At 43.9% G+C, this 17,897-nt stretch overlaps 1 long non-coding RNA gene across 2 annotated transcripts; it reads right to left on the minus strand.

The window, feature by feature from the left end:
* Positions 1-12,997: 12,997 nt before the first annotated feature.
* On the minus strand, positions 12,998-16,048 carry LOC109437928 (uncharacterized). Of its 2 annotated transcripts, XR_002136316.3 has the most exons (4): positions 15,448-16,048; positions 14,348-14,455; positions 14,006-14,265; positions 12,998-13,591 (listed from the first exon to the last, which is right to left on the minus strand). It is a non-coding gene; the product is annotated as an uncharacterized LOC109437928 (long non-coding RNA). The 2 variants fall into 2 exon arrangements; XR_012493531.2 differs by having other exon boundaries at positions 12,998-14,265; positions 15,448-16,045.
* Between the last annotated feature and the right edge of the window lie 1,849 nt (positions 16,049-17,897).

Below are 17,897 nucleotides of genomic sequence, written 5' to 3' on the forward strand. Positions count from 1 at the left end.
GCAATGGTTATAAGGATGCTCTAGGAACTTAGTGAGAACTTCAACAAAGAGATAGCAAGCATTAAAATGGACATAGAAACCATAAAAAGAAACCAGTCAGAAATGAATCGAATAACTGAAATGAAGAATGCACTAGAAGGAATCACCAGCAGACTAGATTAAGCAGAGGACTGAATAAGCCATTTGGAAGGCAAAGTAGAAAACACCCAATTGGAACAGCAAAAAGAAAAAAAATAAAATTTTTAATGAGGATAGTTTAATGGACCTCTGGAACAACAATAACTGTAACAACATTCACATCATAGGGGTACCAGAAGGAGAGGAGAGGGAACAGGGAATTGAAAACCTATTTGAAGAAATAATGATGGAAAACTTCACCAAAGTGGTGAAGGAAATAGACCTACAAACCCAGCAAGTGCAGAGAGTACCAAACAAGATGAACCCAAAGAGGCCCACACCAAGACACATCCTAATTAAAATGGCAAAGGTTAAAGACAGAATCTTAAAAGCAGCAAGAGAAAAGCAGTTAGTTATCTACAAGGGGGCCCCCATAAGACTGTCAGCTGATTTCTCAACAGAAACTTTGCAGGCCAGAAGGGATTGGCAGGAAATATTCAAAGTGATGAAAAGCCAGGACCTATTACCCTACCCAGCAATGCTATCATTTAAAATTGAAGGAGAGATAAAGAGCTTCTCAGACAAGAAAAAGCTAAAGGAGTTCATCACCACCAACCGGTATTACAAGGAATATTAGAGGGACTTCTTTAAGACCAAAAAAAAAAAGATAAGAAAATATGAGTAATAAAATGGCAGTAACTACATATCAACAATTTCTTTCAATGTAAATGGACCAAATGCTCCAATAAAAAGATAGGGTGGCTGAATGGATAAGAAAACAAGACTCTTACTATCCTGCCTGCAAGAGACTCACTTCTGATTGAAAGACACACATAGACGGAAAATAAAGGGATAGAGAAAGGTATTTCATGAGAAGGGAAACAAACAAAAGCTGAAGTAGCAATACTTATACCAGAAAAAGTAGATGTTAAAACAAAGGCTATAACGAGACAAAGGACCCAGTAATCCCACTCCTAGGTATTTATCCAAAATGCTATTTCGAGGGGACATGTGTATCTGTATATTCATTGCAGCATTGTTACAATGGCCAAGATGTGGAGGCAGCCTGGGTGTTCCTCAATGGATGAATGGGTAAATGGATGAATGGTACGTATATTTGATGGAATATTGCTTGGCCAGGGAAGAGAATGGGTTCTTGCCATCTGCAGCGGCATGGATGGACCTCGAGGGTATTGTGCTGAGTGGAGTATGTCAGACAGAGAAAGACAGATGCAATGTGATTTCACTTATATGTGGAATCTAAAGAACAAAAGGAACAAACAAAACAGAAACAAACTCATAGATACAGATAACATTTTGATGGTTGCCAGATGTCAGGGTGGTTAGGGAAGGGGAAGGGATTAAGAAGTACATATTGGTTGTTACAAAGTAGCCATGGAGATGTAAGGTATAGCATAAGGAATAGAGTCAATGATATTGTAATAAAATCAGAACATGGTGTTAGATGGGTACTAGAATTATCAGGGTGATAAATGGGAGGAGTGTTGGGGGTCAGCATGAAAAACATGAAGGGATTAAGAAGTACAAATTGGTGGTCACAAAATTATGGGGATGTAAAGTAAAGCATAGGGAATATGGTCAATAATATGCTAACTATGTATATAGTGCCAGGTAAGTATTAAATTCATCGGGATCACTTCTTAAGTTATATAAATGTCTAACTACTATGCTGTACACCTGAAATTAATATAAAATAATATTGAATGTAAACTATAATTGAAAAATAAAAAAGGGGGAATGTGACGGGCAATAAGAGGTCCAAATTTCCAGTTATAAAACAAATAAGTCACGGGGATGTAACATACAGCATAGGGAATATAGTCAATAATATTGTGATAGCATGGGACAGTGTCAGATGGTTGCTGGACTTAACCATGGTAATCACTTCTTTAGGTATATAAATGTTGAATAACTATGGTGTCCACCTGAAACTAATATAATGTATGATAGCTATATACTTTTTAATAAAAATCTTTTTAAAAAGAGAAACTGAGAAAAGGTTTTGAGAGCAGGTATTTTATTCCGGAGTTGATCCTGGAAATTTGGAGCTAGAAAGCTAAGAGAGTGACACAGGGAAAGAGGAAAAGCCAATATAAAAGTGCATTATTAAGGTCATCCCTGTGGGAAACCTGGGTTTTATTCCACTGGGGGCCTCCTTAAAAACATTCAGAGGCCGCCCAGAATTGACCACTGAAGAACAGGAAGCTAGAGCATTTAAACACCAGCTCCCATCTCCCCATCAGTTGAGGGTTAACCCTGGGGTGTTAATTGACCACATTTACAGGCTGCTCTTAAAAATGAGCCAGGTTGGCTCTTACCGTGTCTTATTCCATTCAGGCTGCTATAACAAAATACCACACACTGAGTGGCTTTTCAACAACAGAAATTTATTTCTCACAGTTCTGGATGCTAGAAGTCCAGGGTCATGGCACTGTCAGATTTGGTGTCTGGTGACAACTCGCTTCCTGGTTCATAGGCTGTCATCATTTTGCTGTATCCTCATATGGCAGAAGGGGCAAAGGATCTTTCTGGAGCCTCTTTCATAAGGGCACTGGCCCTATTTATGATGGCTCCACCCTCATTACCTAACCACCTCCCTAAGGTCCCATCTCCAAATATCATCACCTTAGGGGTTAAGTTTCAACACATGAATGGAGGGGTGGGGTGGGGACACACAAATGTTCAGACCATAGCATTCAGCATCAGATACAGCCTTGAAACTGAAAGCAGAAAGAGACCTTATGTTTCCTGAAGGTCAAAGGCTACTAGCATGAGGTCAGCCTGATCTTTTACAAAAGGTGCAGGTATGCAGCTGAAATCAGAGTTGGTCCAAAGGGAAGGGAAAAGAGGTACCAGAGGTGTCTAGTACATAGAGTAAAATCCAGTCTCCTTTCCGGGAGATATAAACCAGGTTGCCAGCACTAGGGGAGCTCAGTGGGGAGAGGAGTTTTGGGATGAGGGTGGTAGAGTTATTCATTTAGACTTTCACTTAATCGTTCTGATTTGGGTTTGGCAAATAACGCCCATCTTCAGCTGTGTTGTGTTACTAAGAATAGATCTATAATTCATCCCCACCTCATATTGATGCCTGCCTTAACCCTTTTGGGCCCAGACACCCCATGCCAGGCAGCCCCTCCACATGTACGCCTCCCCCACCGCTGAGGTTTGTGTCCAGGGGGCTGGCTGCAGGCAGGTGGGCATCCAGGTGGCGCCCTTCTGGCGCCCGCCTTCTCTCGTTCCCCGCCCCCTCCCCACCCCCGCACCCCGGCCTCCCACGCTCATAGTCCAGGTACCTAGTGCATCAGGGCGTGGAGGTTTAAAGACCCTTGGGAGATCGCATGCCTGTCAGTCTTGGGTCAGGGCTATTGGCCCTTCTACCCCAGACTCTGCCCAACCTGGCTCAGGCCTGTAACACGCCGCTCTGCCATCCCTGAGGCCACGTGGAGGGACTTACCCGGGCGTCCTCTGGGCCTGCGCATGCTGTCTTCTCCTTTTGGGGGAGGCGAGAACCCTTGGGCCCCTCCGGGCTGTCCCAGCTCTCCCCCAGGGACAGTGCAGATGCCTGGTTGTTAAACCTTCCGAAACCGTCTGACCTCCCCATCTCTTGGAGTCACCTCGTCTCTTACTGGCTGTGCTGTGCCAGGGATGCTTCCCCTGTGCAGGAACCAACCCCCAATAAAACTCAGGACTCTCACTGGTGGATCATAATGCTTGTGGGTGATTAAACATCACAAATAGCTCCCAGAATTAATGTCTCTGTGAGTCTGACCTATGTGATATAACTCTTATTAGTGGAATCACACAATATTTGTCCTGCTGTGACTGGCTTCTTTCACTTAGTATGTTCTCAAGGTTCATCCATGTGGTAGCGTGTGTCAGTTTCCTTCCTTGTAAGGCTGAATAATATTCCATTGTATGGATAGCCCTCCTTTTCTTTATTCATTCATCTGTCAGTGGACATTTGGGTTGTTTTCACCTTTTGGCTATTATGAAGAATGCTGCAATGAATACTGGTGTACAAGTATCTATTTGAATCTCTGCTTTTAATTCCTTTGTGTATATAACGAGAAGTGGCATTGCTGGATCAGATGGTAATTCTATGTTTAATTTTTTGAGGAAGTGACATGTGGTTTTCCACAGCAGCTGTACCATTTTACAAGAAACTGAAGGGTTCCAATTTCTCCATTTCCTTGCCAACACTTATTTTCTGTTTTCTTTTTAAGAGAAGACATCCTAATGGGTGTGACATAAATTTATTTTTAAGTATAATTTGATTTCACTATGTTAAACACAAAACCATTTTCACTTTCCATAAATGAAAGGAAACTAGAAATAAACACACAGTAGTAATTTTTTTTTAAGTTTTCCCCTTTACCATGTAACCATCCCCTCACCGATGATCAGTAGTGCTCATATGTTACTGCACTAAGAGTACAGCAGTACCGGGTTCTCCATTCCCTTCACCTGCTGTGTCCTTTCCCATCCTCACTTTTGGTTCTAGAGCTTAACAGCACATCAGACTTATGCTACAAGAAGTGATAAATCAGTATCAGCAAGAGGGAGTGTCCCGCTTATTGATTGCTACATAACAACCACCCCAAAACTTAGTCTCTTGAAACAACAACGATCATTTATTTTGCTCAAGAATCTGATTTGGCAGAGATGACTTGTGATATCCAGGGACTCAGCTGGGATGATCTGATGGCTGGAAGCTGGAACAGTTAGGGGCTGCCTGGCATCTCTTTCTCTTCTTACTGGAGTCTCAGGGCCTCTCTGTGGCACTTCTCCATGGTTTTTCTAGTACGACTTTCTCAGAGTAGCTGAACTCCTACTTGGAAGCTCAAGGCGACAAGGGGCCCGAGTGGAAGCTGCAAGACCACTTCTACCACATGGTGCAGCACGTCACTGAGGCCAGCCCAGGTTAGAGGGGCGAGGACATAGACCCCATAGCCCAGTGGGGGAAATGTCAAAGAATTTTTGGCCATCTTTAATCCATCGAAGAGAGACTTGCTTATCTTGCAGGCGCTCCACTCTGAAGAATATGAGTATCCTAGACAAAGAGCATGACCCAATTTGAATGCTAGGAGCAGTGGCAGGATAAAGCCGTGACTGGCCAGACAGAGGTAGAGAAGAAAATGGGAGGGTGATGGGCTGAGGGTGTTTTCTCCTTATGGTTGCCCCTGTGAGGCCGACTTTCACAAGCTAAGGGCTGAAAAGAATCATCAAGCAGCAGTTTGCCCTATCTGCTGGGCTTGCGGTTTGTTTATGATTGCCTTTGAATTCTTTCTGGTCCTGCACTGGGCCTGTGTGCCTTTCCAGTCTTTGTGGGGCGTAACAGTGCTATTTTACACACCCATGGCGTGAAATAAATGGAGGCAATATCTCAATCTTGTGACAGGCTGGACTGTGGCTTTAATGTCTCATGTGCTAGAGAGCGTGTGGGAGCCAGATGCAGTGAAGCAGGCAAGACTTTCCGGAGCTCTAGAAGGAGCATGTTCAGTTCCAAGTGACAGAGCATGGAATTGCAATACAGTGCTGTTCTGATTTCATACATATTTTGTCCTGTGTCAGGAGCCACTTCAACTTGGCTGTGGCAACAGCCCCTTTGGTACCCTCCAGATGAGTAGATGACAATATGTTTTATCATGGGGCACTTTTGAGAGTGAAAGAGGATGCTACTAATAAGACAATAGGCCTAAACCAGGACTGTCCCCAGAAAAAGAACTTTGGATTTCCTTATCCCTAAGCCATTTCCACAATCAGTCTCATCAACCAAACCGGGTTGAGCATCCCCTCTGCTATGTCAAGCTCGGGGCTAACCTCCATGTAGGAGGTGGTGAAAGGGAGCCTGGTTCTTGCCTTCATTTAGTTTCGTACTGAATTGCAGGAGTCACACCTGAAAAAAATCAAAATCTACTATAGCAAGTGCTTGGACATGGGTGTGGCAGGAGTTCAAAGGAGGTTCAGCATGTTTGGGGGCGGTGGAGGAAGTCCTCCAGAGAAGGAAGCACTTGGAATGGGGTCTTAAAGGTGCAGCAGTTTGGGGCAGGGAGAGGGCACCCTAGGTGGGAGAGCCTATGGGCCTTCTCTTCAGCTAACATGTTCTAGTCAGTGACATATGCTCTCCGCATGCAGGTAGACATCTGGGCAGCACATGGGCAAAGGGCAGGGAAATGGAACAGGCCAGGGAAAGCTGAACCAACCAATCAAGGAGAGTGGGGGAACGCCAGAAAAGCTGGCCCTGCAGCACTTCCTGGAAGCACTTTGTTTTCCTTCAAAGTTGAGTTTCATTCCAGGAGCCTTGATTTAGGTATAACATCCTCTTTATGAGGGTATTTCAAAATGGAGCAAATCAAAGTCCTAGCCACTCCTACCTTTCCATAGTGACTTTTTCCAACCTGGCCTCCTTCAAACCTAGACTTCTGTGAAAGATCATGTGATTCCTCTGCTCAAAAATTTTCAAAGATTCCCCGTTGTTTATAGTATAGACTCTCTCTGGTCCTTAGCCTAGCATGTAAAGTCTTCCATGACCTCGTAGGCAGCACTGTTTCAGTTGCAAGTGACAGAAGCACAACTCAGTCTAGAGTGTAAACTCCAGGAGGGCAGGGTCATTGCCTCTTTGTCTACAGCTCCATTTTCAGACCCTAAAATGGTGCCAGACACCTGAAAGCACTCGATAAGTTTTTGTTAAATGAATAAATGAAACCAGCTTAAACAAATAAGGGACAATATGTGTTCTGGTAACTGAGAGGGACAAGAGTGGAGCTGGCCTCAGAACCACCTAGGTCCAGGGACTCAAGCATTTTCATTTCTCTCTCTCTCTCTCTCTCTCTCTCTCTCTCTCTCTCTCTCTCTCATCTATTTCCACTTCCCTTCCTACCTCCCATGTGTTTCTGTGTGCATGCTGTTCTCATGCTCTACTGCTGAAGCTGGCCTTCCTCCAGGTGATGGACATGGTAGAGCAAGTGAGTGAGGGCAAAGCCACATACAGCTCCAGGCTTAGAAACTGCAGAAGAAAGAGAGACTGTCTCCATTAATGATTTAAAAATAAGTCCCAGGGAATTACTCTCATTGGTTAGGCTAGGGTCACACAAGCTTTCTCTACTACAATCAATGTGGAAAGGGGCATGGGAAACAATTGGCCTGACCTGGGTCATGCGCCTGGTGGCAGGCTCTAGTTTACTGTGACGGGTGAAGTAGGAGCAGTTCACCAAAGGAAAGAGCTGTTATCAGAAGTCAAGGTCCCTGGTACTGGCAGGAGAAACAAACACACAAAAAGCCAAATGTCTAGAAACAATGCATAAATACTCCCTCGGAACAAGAGTGGGGTGGGAGTTGGGACATCCTGCAGGGAACTGCAACAAACTTGAAATGGTTTTGAGGTCTCAGTTTTATCTTTTTGAACCTATACTTGTTTTAACAGAAAAATAATGCTTTAAAAGACTCGCTATTGAATCAAATCTGTGCTCTAGGAAGTTGTGCCATCAGTATTCTGTGTTTTTTTGCACCTCTTGGGACACTGTCTTATACCCTGAAGGGTCTGCATAGCCCACATTGAGAAGCCACACTTGACCTTAATGATTTCCTCCAGACCTGTCTCCTGACTGCCCTGGTGTTATGCCACATCCATTCTCCTCTGCCTGGAATGTCCTCCCCTGTCCTCTCTGCCTCTTCTGGCCCCACCCACCATCAAAGGGCTCATCAAGTCCCACATCCTTTAGAGCATCTGGGTCACTCCCTCTCTCCTTTAGACACAGTGTGTTACAGTGGAAAGAGCCCTGAAGATCAAGATTCAATTTCCAACGTCACCAATTCTCTGCACGACCTCTCTGCAAGTTATTTCCTCTCCCTGCCACTTAGTTTCCTCTTCTGTAAAATGAGGGATTGCATTGACCCTGTTAGTTAGCAAAGGTCAGCTTCCAGCTCCTTCTGCGCCCGCCCCCACTCCCATCCCCCATCCCCTCTTGGCATTTTCTCAACTAGGAGGCGTGCTCTCTGTACTAGCCAAATTCTAGGACACTCTATTGGTTAAGAAATTCAGGGCCCGGGGCTTTTTTCACTGGTAAATGAAGAGTTTAAGTCAGTGCTTATATTAAATCAATCTCTCTCTCTCTCTCTCTCCCTCCCTCCCTCCCTCCCTCCCTCCCTCCCTCTCTCTCTCTCTCTCTCTCTCTCTCTCTCTCTCTCTCTCTCTCTCTCTCTGGAACAGAAACCCTCCCACACTCTTCCCTTTTCCCTACTCTGCCTAGCAGGCACCAGAGTGAAGCTTAGGGAAAAGGAGGACATTACCTAATTCGGCTGAGCAAAGCACATTTTCTCTGTGTGGTCCAACCTGGCTCAGAAGAAGGTCAAAGCTTCAGCTGATCCCAGCTCTGTACCCAGTAGCAGACAGAGGAAAGGTTTCTTGTGTTCAAGGCTTCTCTGGCTTAATATCACTTTAACCCCCACTTCTCTCCAGTCCTCTCGTCTCCCCACAAGTGAGTAGCACAGAGCTAAGCACCCAGAGAATGGGTTCTGATTGATAGAATGCGGCGGACAAAAATGCTTATGAAAGACTTAAAGAGGAGCACACATTTTGGAAAAGGACAAGTTTGGTTGTATGATTTTTCATTCTTAAGCCGAACAAGGAAGGGCATCATCAAGACATTAGAAGAATGTCCTCAAAGTATATTTTTGCCTCACAGCTTACAGCTTCTGCTTTCAAGAATAGGATGGACATATTTTGAAGTAACGTTCAGTAATATGGACTTGCTACAGAGTGCAAAAAATTCTTGGGGGCGGGGGTAAGTTTCCCCAGAGTGCTTCTAAAAGAATGGGAAGTACCCTAGGTCCTCTTCTAATGTGGTGTCTCCAATCAAATCAGTGCAACTGAGGAACGTTCAAAGCCTTGGTCAGTGTCACTCTTAGGCCATGGGCCTGGTATGTTTCCAGAACATGAAGCCTAAATTCGGGTGTCACATGTGTTCTCCAACACCAGGGTTGTCATGGAGCTCAGCAGAATTGGTGGGGACATGCAGGGGGCTTTATCTGCATCTGCAGAAAGTTAGCTAAGTGGAATTAGACTTTCTGTAAGATGTTTTCCTGACTCAGGCATGTCCCAAACTGGCCAACAGGTCTTAAGGCCCTGGGCAAGCATCCAAGCCCCACCGTCCTGAATTGCTTCTAGAGGAAAAGAAGCCTTCTTCAACTTTCTGTACTTCTTAAAGTGTTACTTTGATTGGACAGGAGATAGCAAGCAGTCTGTTTAGCAATATTACTATTATTACTCTGTCATGGTTTTATATATATATATATATATATATATATATATATATATATATGATTCTTAAAATCTTTTATTAATCATGCGCTTTTTTTTTTTTTAAGGAGGGCACAGCTCACAGTGGCCCATGCGGGGATTGAACCAGCAAACTTGGTGCTACCAACACCACACTCTAACCAACTTAGCTAACTGGCCACCCCTGTCATGGTTATATTTTTCAATTACACTTCCTCTTTCCTTTGCCAAGAGTAAATGATAACACACATTTGCACTACAGAGCCAACCGAAGCTGTGTAGGGTTTGCCCAGACAGGTTTGAAAATGTATTCTAGGCCCACTGCTGCCCAAATAGTAAGTCTTTCTCCATATCCCCATCTCCAGATCAGGAAGCCATGACTTTAATAAACAAAAAGAAAAAACTTTTAAAAAAATAAAGCATTTTATTATTGCTATAAAAGTAATACATTTTGTTGTTTATACAAGCATTACTTGGAAAATACATAAAAGTATAAAGAGAAAACCAGGTATCTATAATATTAGAACCCAGAAATAACTACTATTAAATGTTGGTATATTTCCTCCTAGCCTTTTCTCTAAATATTGATACAAAACTATGGATGAAAAATGTTCCCAACACACTTACATTACACATTTAGGAATGCACTGCAAAAAGAATTTTGCACCTTACTTTTATCACTTTATCTTATCATGACCCACAAATAACCATTATAAGATTTTTGGTTTACTTCCTCCAACCTATTATCTGTACATTGATACAAAACCATGCATGCAAAATGCTCCCAATATATTTATACTACATATTAGGAACACATCGCAAAAACAGTTTAGCATCTTTCTGTGGTAGACTTTTGGTGTACTTCCTCTAAGTCGTCTTTCCATATCATTGATACAAAACTATGAATGCAAAATGTTCCCAATACATTTATATTACATATTAGGAACACATCGCAAAAACAGTTTAGCATCTTTCTTTGATCACTTAATATTCCACAACTCAGAGGTAACCAACCATTATTAAGATTATATATATATATATATATATATATATATATATATATATATATATATCCTCCCAGCCTTTTACCTGTATATTGAAACAAAGCTGCGTCCTATATACTTAGATTGCATCGATGGAAACAGTGCAAAACATTTGCACATTTCTTTTGTCACCAAATTATTTCATCAGGAGCACATTCTCATATCACTTATTACAGGCACCATATTTTATTTACCCAATCCTTTGTTGTTGGCCATTCAAGATGTTCCTAATTTCCATCCTTAAACTACCGAAATGAGCATTTTTATGTATGCTTTTTCTGTGATGTTTTGGTCATGTAGTTTTTGTTTTTTCTTGACCACTTAAATGAACTCAATATATTAAAGATAACCCTGTCTGCAATACTTATAGCTAATGATTTTCCAGTTGTTGTTTGTTTGAGCATAAATTATTTAGCATTCTAGTGTGAATATAAAATCTAATGCATTAAACTCATTAAAAGGAAACTTAAAATAACAGTGAAAGACACAAAGTCTGACTCCCACCTCCCATTAAACTATTAAAACACAACTGGTCCCCCTCCTTCCACCGTGGCAACCACTTTCTTCCTTGCTCAGGGCCCACTTTTCTCCTGATCGTGTCATCCATTTGTCTTGTAATACTTACCAGTTGTACTGCTATGAAGATAAGTGGCTCCCAGACCTTTCAGTTATCAATCTGTCACAAGTGCACAGTGGTCTCTCGTGACACGATGATCCCCGAGATGTCTGAGGTCTATGCATCCTTGACCCAAAATTTCTGTTTTGCCCATGACCCCTAAAGACTTTTTAGAGAATTATGTTTGACAATGTAACAAAAAACATGGCATAACAAAATTACATGGAAAAGTAGAGAAAGAACTTCATCTAGAACCCCACCACTTTAAGCAATAAGTATGTTTGTTGCATGTTCTTCCCAGTTTCTGCTCCTATACAGACCCACTTTTCAATCACGGTGTCCGTGTGATTTTTTTGTCCCTGATTTTTTAAATTTTCCAGGTTTTTATATAGTCTTTATAATTATTATTCGTAATGGCTGAAAAAGGTTCCATTGAGTGAGTGACTAAATTAAATTAACTCCTATGGTTAGACATTCCATTTAGGTGAAATTATAGAAAGTATCGAATATGGGCCAGATTTTAAATGAAGTTAAATCAGTTAAATCATGTTGGGGTTTTTTTTTGTTTTGTTTTGGCTTGTGCATGTCTACTTGAACACAGCTGGATAATTTACAGTCACTATTTAGTCATTCTGGGGCCAGTCTTGGGCCTCACCCAGGAAGTGTCCAGTGTGTTGGCAAAAGCTCATCATAAAACTAATCAGTTTCACCTCGAATTTTTATAACCAAACTAATTCACCTCCATTTCCTGCTCTAGTCACTACTGTGCAGTCAGTTCCTCCAGCATGAGGTCTGGAGGAAGAGGCCCCAAACTAGCCTCAGACAAATAAATCCTTAACCTCCAGAAGCCCCCGTTTTCTTGTCTGTAATTTTTTTTTTGACTGCCTTATCCTATTGATCTCTCGAGGTTGTTGCAAGTGGAAAATGTGAACGTATTTGGGAAAGCATGTAAAAGAATGATACAAAAGAAAGATGTTGGAATTACTATGATTCTGATTATTGTGGTTTTTGTGGCCAGGACTTTGAAAGGTCTGCTCTTGGGATAACAGTCTGGTCTGGGGAGCAAGTGGGGGTGGGGATGGGGGACAGGTGACGGAGCTGCCTTGGGAGAACCACACTTCAAAACAATCAAGACTCTCAGTACCTTGGTTCTGGGCTCCTAGGGCTACCTTCCAAACTCCCAGCACTGCTCAGGTTTAGAGCTCTCTAGTGTAAGGGGAGTGAACCAGAGCTTAAGCAAGCACCGGAAATGGAAGTCTTCTCAGGGCTCCTCCCTAATGGCTCAATTTACTACCCCCACAGGGGTCTAAGCCTTTTTGAACTTGCCAAAGAGATCAATTATGGAGCGGGGGAGGAAGGCAAAGGTGGCAGATAGGTGAAATATTGGGAAAGAGCTAGCAGATCTTTGTTCATTTACTGAGCAGTAAGTAACTAAAGGGCAGGATGCGTGGGGTGTAGGGTAGCGGTGAGATGCACATTTGCTATAATGGTGTATATGTACTGTTTTTCAGTTAAGAATAATGTAATCATTCTAAATACAAATGCATATATAAAGTTTTAGGGTTATGAGGATGTTACACTGCAGGCCAGTGGGAAAACAGAGCTCTAAAAATGTGTGCCAACTTGGATGTAGCCCCTAAGTCAAGTCTTTAATGTCTGTCAATCATTTTTCGTTGATCTTCCAAAAAATGCTTTTGGAACCTATTTTTATTTTCATCTTGCACACTCTCTCAGGAGAGTTGCCTGGATGTTAACTCCCACCTGTGTAGGATCAGGTTTTCTCCAAATGTTTCCCTGAGCTCTGTAGTCCAGGACGGGGGTGGGGTGGTGGGGTGGAGGGAACAAACTGGGCCCCCTGCTACCCCATCTGCCTTGATAGGTATGGTGTTTTAAAACAATTCGCAAAATAATTTGCACTGCAAAATCCTTATTAGGTCTTTTTAATTGGACAGTTGCCTGTATTAACGGAAATCAAAAGCAGAATACAATCATTCAATCTCCCAGCACTGGAGTATATCCAACTATTTTCCTGTTTTGGGTTCCACATTAGCCCTTGTCTGTATACACACATAAATTTTTACGGAGTTGCAACCACTGCCTTTTTTGTGGCCCTGGTTATTGGCATCCAGTTTCCCAAGTAACATTGACACACATCTGTTCAAATCAATTGCTGTTCCCATCGTGACTGACTCATTTGGTGGGAAAAATAAGTTTACATGCCAATTGGAACAAAGAAGCATGGGTATGGGGGAGCAGCAGGGAGAAAGAAATGGTGGGAGAGGGTTATTTCGAGTTACAGATCATAAAACATTTTCCAATAAAATTTTAAAAGGATGTATAATATTACACTGAGTGATTGATTATATTTTACCCCATGTTGTGGGACACTTGGGTGGTTTTCAATACCTAGCGAGTTAAAAATGCATATAAATTACAGACTTTGAGAGATGATTGTATTTTCTTGAAACAGGAGTCTTCTGTGTCCAGATCCGGGTCAAGAGTATTGAAGTAGAGTTCCTTTGTTGGAAAAAAAAGTCAGTACTGCTAACCAGAGATGTTGGATGCCTTAAAAAAATATTCCTGTGTTTGTTTTTTTAATGTTCGATTCTAGCTTATAAAAGCAACCTGTATATGTTGTCCCACAACTTATAGAAATGTTGAGTTTTAAATTCAGAGCTAGACTAAGCTTTTCCTAGTTTAAGGGCCACGCCTGTCTAATAAACTTATTACAATGCCGTATGCACACAGCTTCCTCACTAACAAATAACATGTGTTGGGAAAAAAAATGAGAAAACAATGGGAAGGTGCCTACTTTAAGGTGGTAACATTGGATCAATTAATCAGCTGACTGTAAATTGATTCACTTTACAAAAGTCTCCCACACATTATGATGCACATTTAGCAATGTTGAAAAACAATTTTAAAGAATACCTTAGAGAGTTGTTAAAGAGAATTTATAGTCTGGAACGAATTGCCGTCTTCTTAATTGACACAGAAATGTTTGGCTGAAATATTGCTTTATTCACATTTTTGTCCTTGAAGGAAAATCTAGGCACACTGCAACTTCGACCGTGTGAATGGTGTAAGATGACTATTTTAAGTCAGAAAGGGCACCACGCAGTCAGAGGCCTGTGTGGTCGCCCTCAATCTTGATGCCTCTTGGGGGCCCTGGGCAAAGGGCCACTGCGCTTCTGGAAGGCAAAGTGCCTTAGTCAGGGTCACTTGTTACTCGCCCTCCACCCCTTGTGGTCCCCAACCCTCCGGGTCTCTCACCTGGGTTCTGCAGGCTCCCAAAGGAGGGAGCCGGATGGCGCGGGCCTGGTCCTACCGGAGGGCTGTGTCACCGGGCCTCTTTCTGGCTCGAGGGGGATCGGTACAGAGCTGGGAGAAAAAGAGAAGGGAAGCTGATGAGAGGCAGGAGGACAGCCTCGAGGTGCCTCCCCAAGTGCAGAGACAAGCGGGGGCGGGAACCTGTTCGCCCGCCAGGCCTGAGGATTGAGGGCCCGAGGGGCCCTGGGCCGTCGGGGGGCGGGGGCGGGGGTAGTGGCGGGAGCCCATTTCAGGGCTTCTCGGCCTGGGGATCGTGGCTGCGGCGAGCGGACAGCGGCCGCTGGAAGCCCGGCCGGGTCAAGGTCTCCGAGTCGCGGGGCCCCAGGGAGCCTGAGGGTCCGCGGCCGGACGGAAAGGCCCCAAACCGCCCGGCGCCTGTCCAGGGCGCAACGAAGTCTGGGAAAGCAGGCGGCTGAACCCTACTCCCAGCTCGGGCCCCTGTACCCTCCGTCCTCCCCGGACGGGAGTCCTTCTGGGGGCCCCACTCCCAGCCCCCGGGAGGATCAGTTCCAAGCAGCCCATCCAGACCCGAGAGAGGTTTCTTTCTCTTAAGAGGACATAAAGCGTGTAAATGTTCCACACTGCCCTTTGTCTTTTCTAAAAGCCCTCTACCTCCCGATTCCCCAGGTCAAAAACAAATATCTAAGTGATTTTCACAGGCAAAGGGAACACTCAACCATAGAATGAGCTCTTTCTTTTCTAGGCCGGCTGTCAAGCTCCTAGCCGACTGGGACCCTCAGGGAGGGGCGGAGGTGGCTTTAGAGGTCGACAGATGTGCAGCACTAATTAGCAACAATGTCCAGACTTTTGGAGGCACGAAGAACCCCTGAGTCGATAGCCGAGGGGCTGCCATTTTCTCCAGAACTGTCAAGCCAGTGCCTTGTCAGTAGGGCAATCCCTTCCGTGAGGCCCCCGGGGAGACCAAGGTGGCCTTGGGACAGCGCCTCCAGAGTGGAATTTCAGGACCAGGTTTTGCGGGAGAGGGCAAGAAGCAGCAAGAAACGCAGAGCCTCTTTCTGGAGCCACCCTGTGGGGTCCCTCACCCTCCCTGCAGGACTCAGATCCCGCAGATCAGCGCCTTCCTACGCCGCCTGGTAGTCACCGACTTCGCCGGATCCTCCCGTCGTCGGAACTCGACTGCAGCTCCCCGCAACACAGCTAGGGGGACGGGAAGGGGCGGGGCCAGAAACTTTCATCTTTCCTGTACTCCAAAGTCCTTTACACGCTCAGGACGTGAGGCCATTTACCAGGAGCCGTAGAACGGCCTGGGGACTGCTTGCAGCGGGTCACCTCTACCTTTCCCCCCTTACTCTTTTCCCAATCCCCCCGCCCCCATTTAATTGTTGGGGCCTGAATGTAGTCTTTCTTCGTTTTTTGTCGTGTGGGTGGCATTCTAAGTGATCAGGCAGGGATTTTTTTTTTCAATCGCCTAAATTTTTCTAGGGCAGGGAAAGGGGTGCTAAAAGGAAGCATCTATCATTTACACAATATACATATTCAAAGACGAGCAAACGTTTGATGGAGGACAAAGCGCTAACCTGGCTCTAGCAGCTCCCAGGGCGGACACTGCGGACGCTGTACTAGGACTTACCTGGTGGATGAGCCTGTGCGAGAGTCCCAGCCTTGCCCGGGCAGCAGAAACAATACTCCAGAGCACCGATCACTCACTGCAGTAGTGTTCCCGCTGCTAGGGCACGGCTGAGTGCAGGCACCGCGTCCCTCCTGGGCGCGCACCGCCGGCGCTCGGTCCCCGCACCACCCCAAGGCCCCGCAGAGCAGTGGCGGCCTCGCCCCACTCTGGCGGTACCTCGTGGGCGGGGAAGGGCACCCATCAAAGAAGAGAGACCGACGCCCCCGCCCACGTACCTGCTGCTGAGCTGGCCTTGGGCTGGCACCTCGCAGGAACACGCGTCCAGCAGAACCCCACCTTCCAACTTCCCCGCGAGGGGGTATAGCAGCGCCTCACGTTTTGAACCTTTTAAAGCACTTCAAAACATGAATTGCTGCTGTATCCCCTCGGAGTCAACGAAGGTGGATCGCTCTGGGGTGCCTGCAGGTTCAGAAAGACAGGGTGACTAAAAAGCAGCCTCGTCCCGCCCCGCCCACTGGCAAGGAAAACAGCAAAACCTATGACGAAGACCCTTCGTTCCAAATAGACATACTTTTTTAGAACTTCAGCGTTTGATTTCCAGGATTCACAGTTGGAGTGAAGGGTGTGACTCTCAATTTCTTTTCCCAGAGGATGAATCTTGGAAAAGTGTAGAGGTGAAAAGCAGAGGTGGTATGTAGGAATGAGAGTGGGAAAGAATCTTATCTCTGAAAGTAATAATAAGATAAAATAAATTGAGGCATTTTGGCAACACCTGGGTCACTCTTGCAAGCTTCAAAGTCTTAGTGAAACTTCTTCCTGCTGTATATTAGAAATCCTAAGTGTCATTCAATGTCTCCATTAACAACATGATAACAACTTTTCATTTATTGACTTGAAGATCACCAAAACCTCTCTGGCAGCTTCGGCTGATTCTAACATACACCACAGCTGGGAAATACAGATCCATCCATCCAAGCATCAGATGTCCTCTTTAACCCACCAGTGCTTCATTCTTACAGCAAACACCCTCCTTTGAGTTATTTTTAAAGGTTTTAAAAGAATGAGAGATAACTGGCCTTAGATGAAATACCTGGCTGTTTACATATGAAACTGGTCACTCAAACTTATTTATAATTCATACTTTTCAATGTCACCTACCAAAACATCAATCAAAACCTTTAAATACTTCATGTCAAATCAGTCCTTCCTGTCTCAAGCAGCTCCACAAAAACTCTTTCATGTCCTGAAATGGCTGGCACTGTGCATATTCCTTAATGATTAACTAATTAGATACCACTTTTTCCTTTTTAAAATGTACACACATTAGCAATAAGTTACATGCATCCTCCCCCACTGTTTAAACGAAATAGTCAATTAAGCACAGAAGAAACTACTCTGTAACCCTCAATCACAAACCTGAAAGTTAAAACAACAAAACCAGCACAAAACTCTAATGGTTTTGAAAGTTAAAATGCATTTCAATATAAGTAATAGACACTTAAAGCATCGAAGTCTGCTTAAAAATTATGTCGATATTTCAAATCCTGTACAGTGATGTTGTATCCTATTTATTACCTAATGAAATGTGTAGAGTATTTAATGAGACTAAGCACAAAATTCATCACACCAGACGGCAATCCAGTGTTACCAAATACCCTATTTATGTCATGGTAAACAAAGTTATTAATAATAATAACAACCCCACTCCCTAAATTGAGACATAAAATTTTCCCTAAATTCCATCTTGTTTGGCTATGCTATTTACAACTTTTACATTGACTTTTGGGATTAATGGAGAAAAACGTCCTTGGTTGCCCTTAAAAAGAAAAAAAAAAAAAAGATGTTTAGCAAATGCACACTTATACTTTAAAATCCCCAAACATTCTCCCATTTAAAAATTTA

This window comes from Rhinolophus sinicus, chromosome 18 (genome assembly GCF_057876585.1).
Source record: "Rhinolophus sinicus isolate RSI-liver-muscle chromosome 18, RSI-T2T, whole genome shotgun sequence".
Lineage (NCBI taxonomy): Eukaryota > Metazoa > Chordata > Mammalia > Chiroptera > Rhinolophidae > Rhinolophus > Rhinolophus sinicus.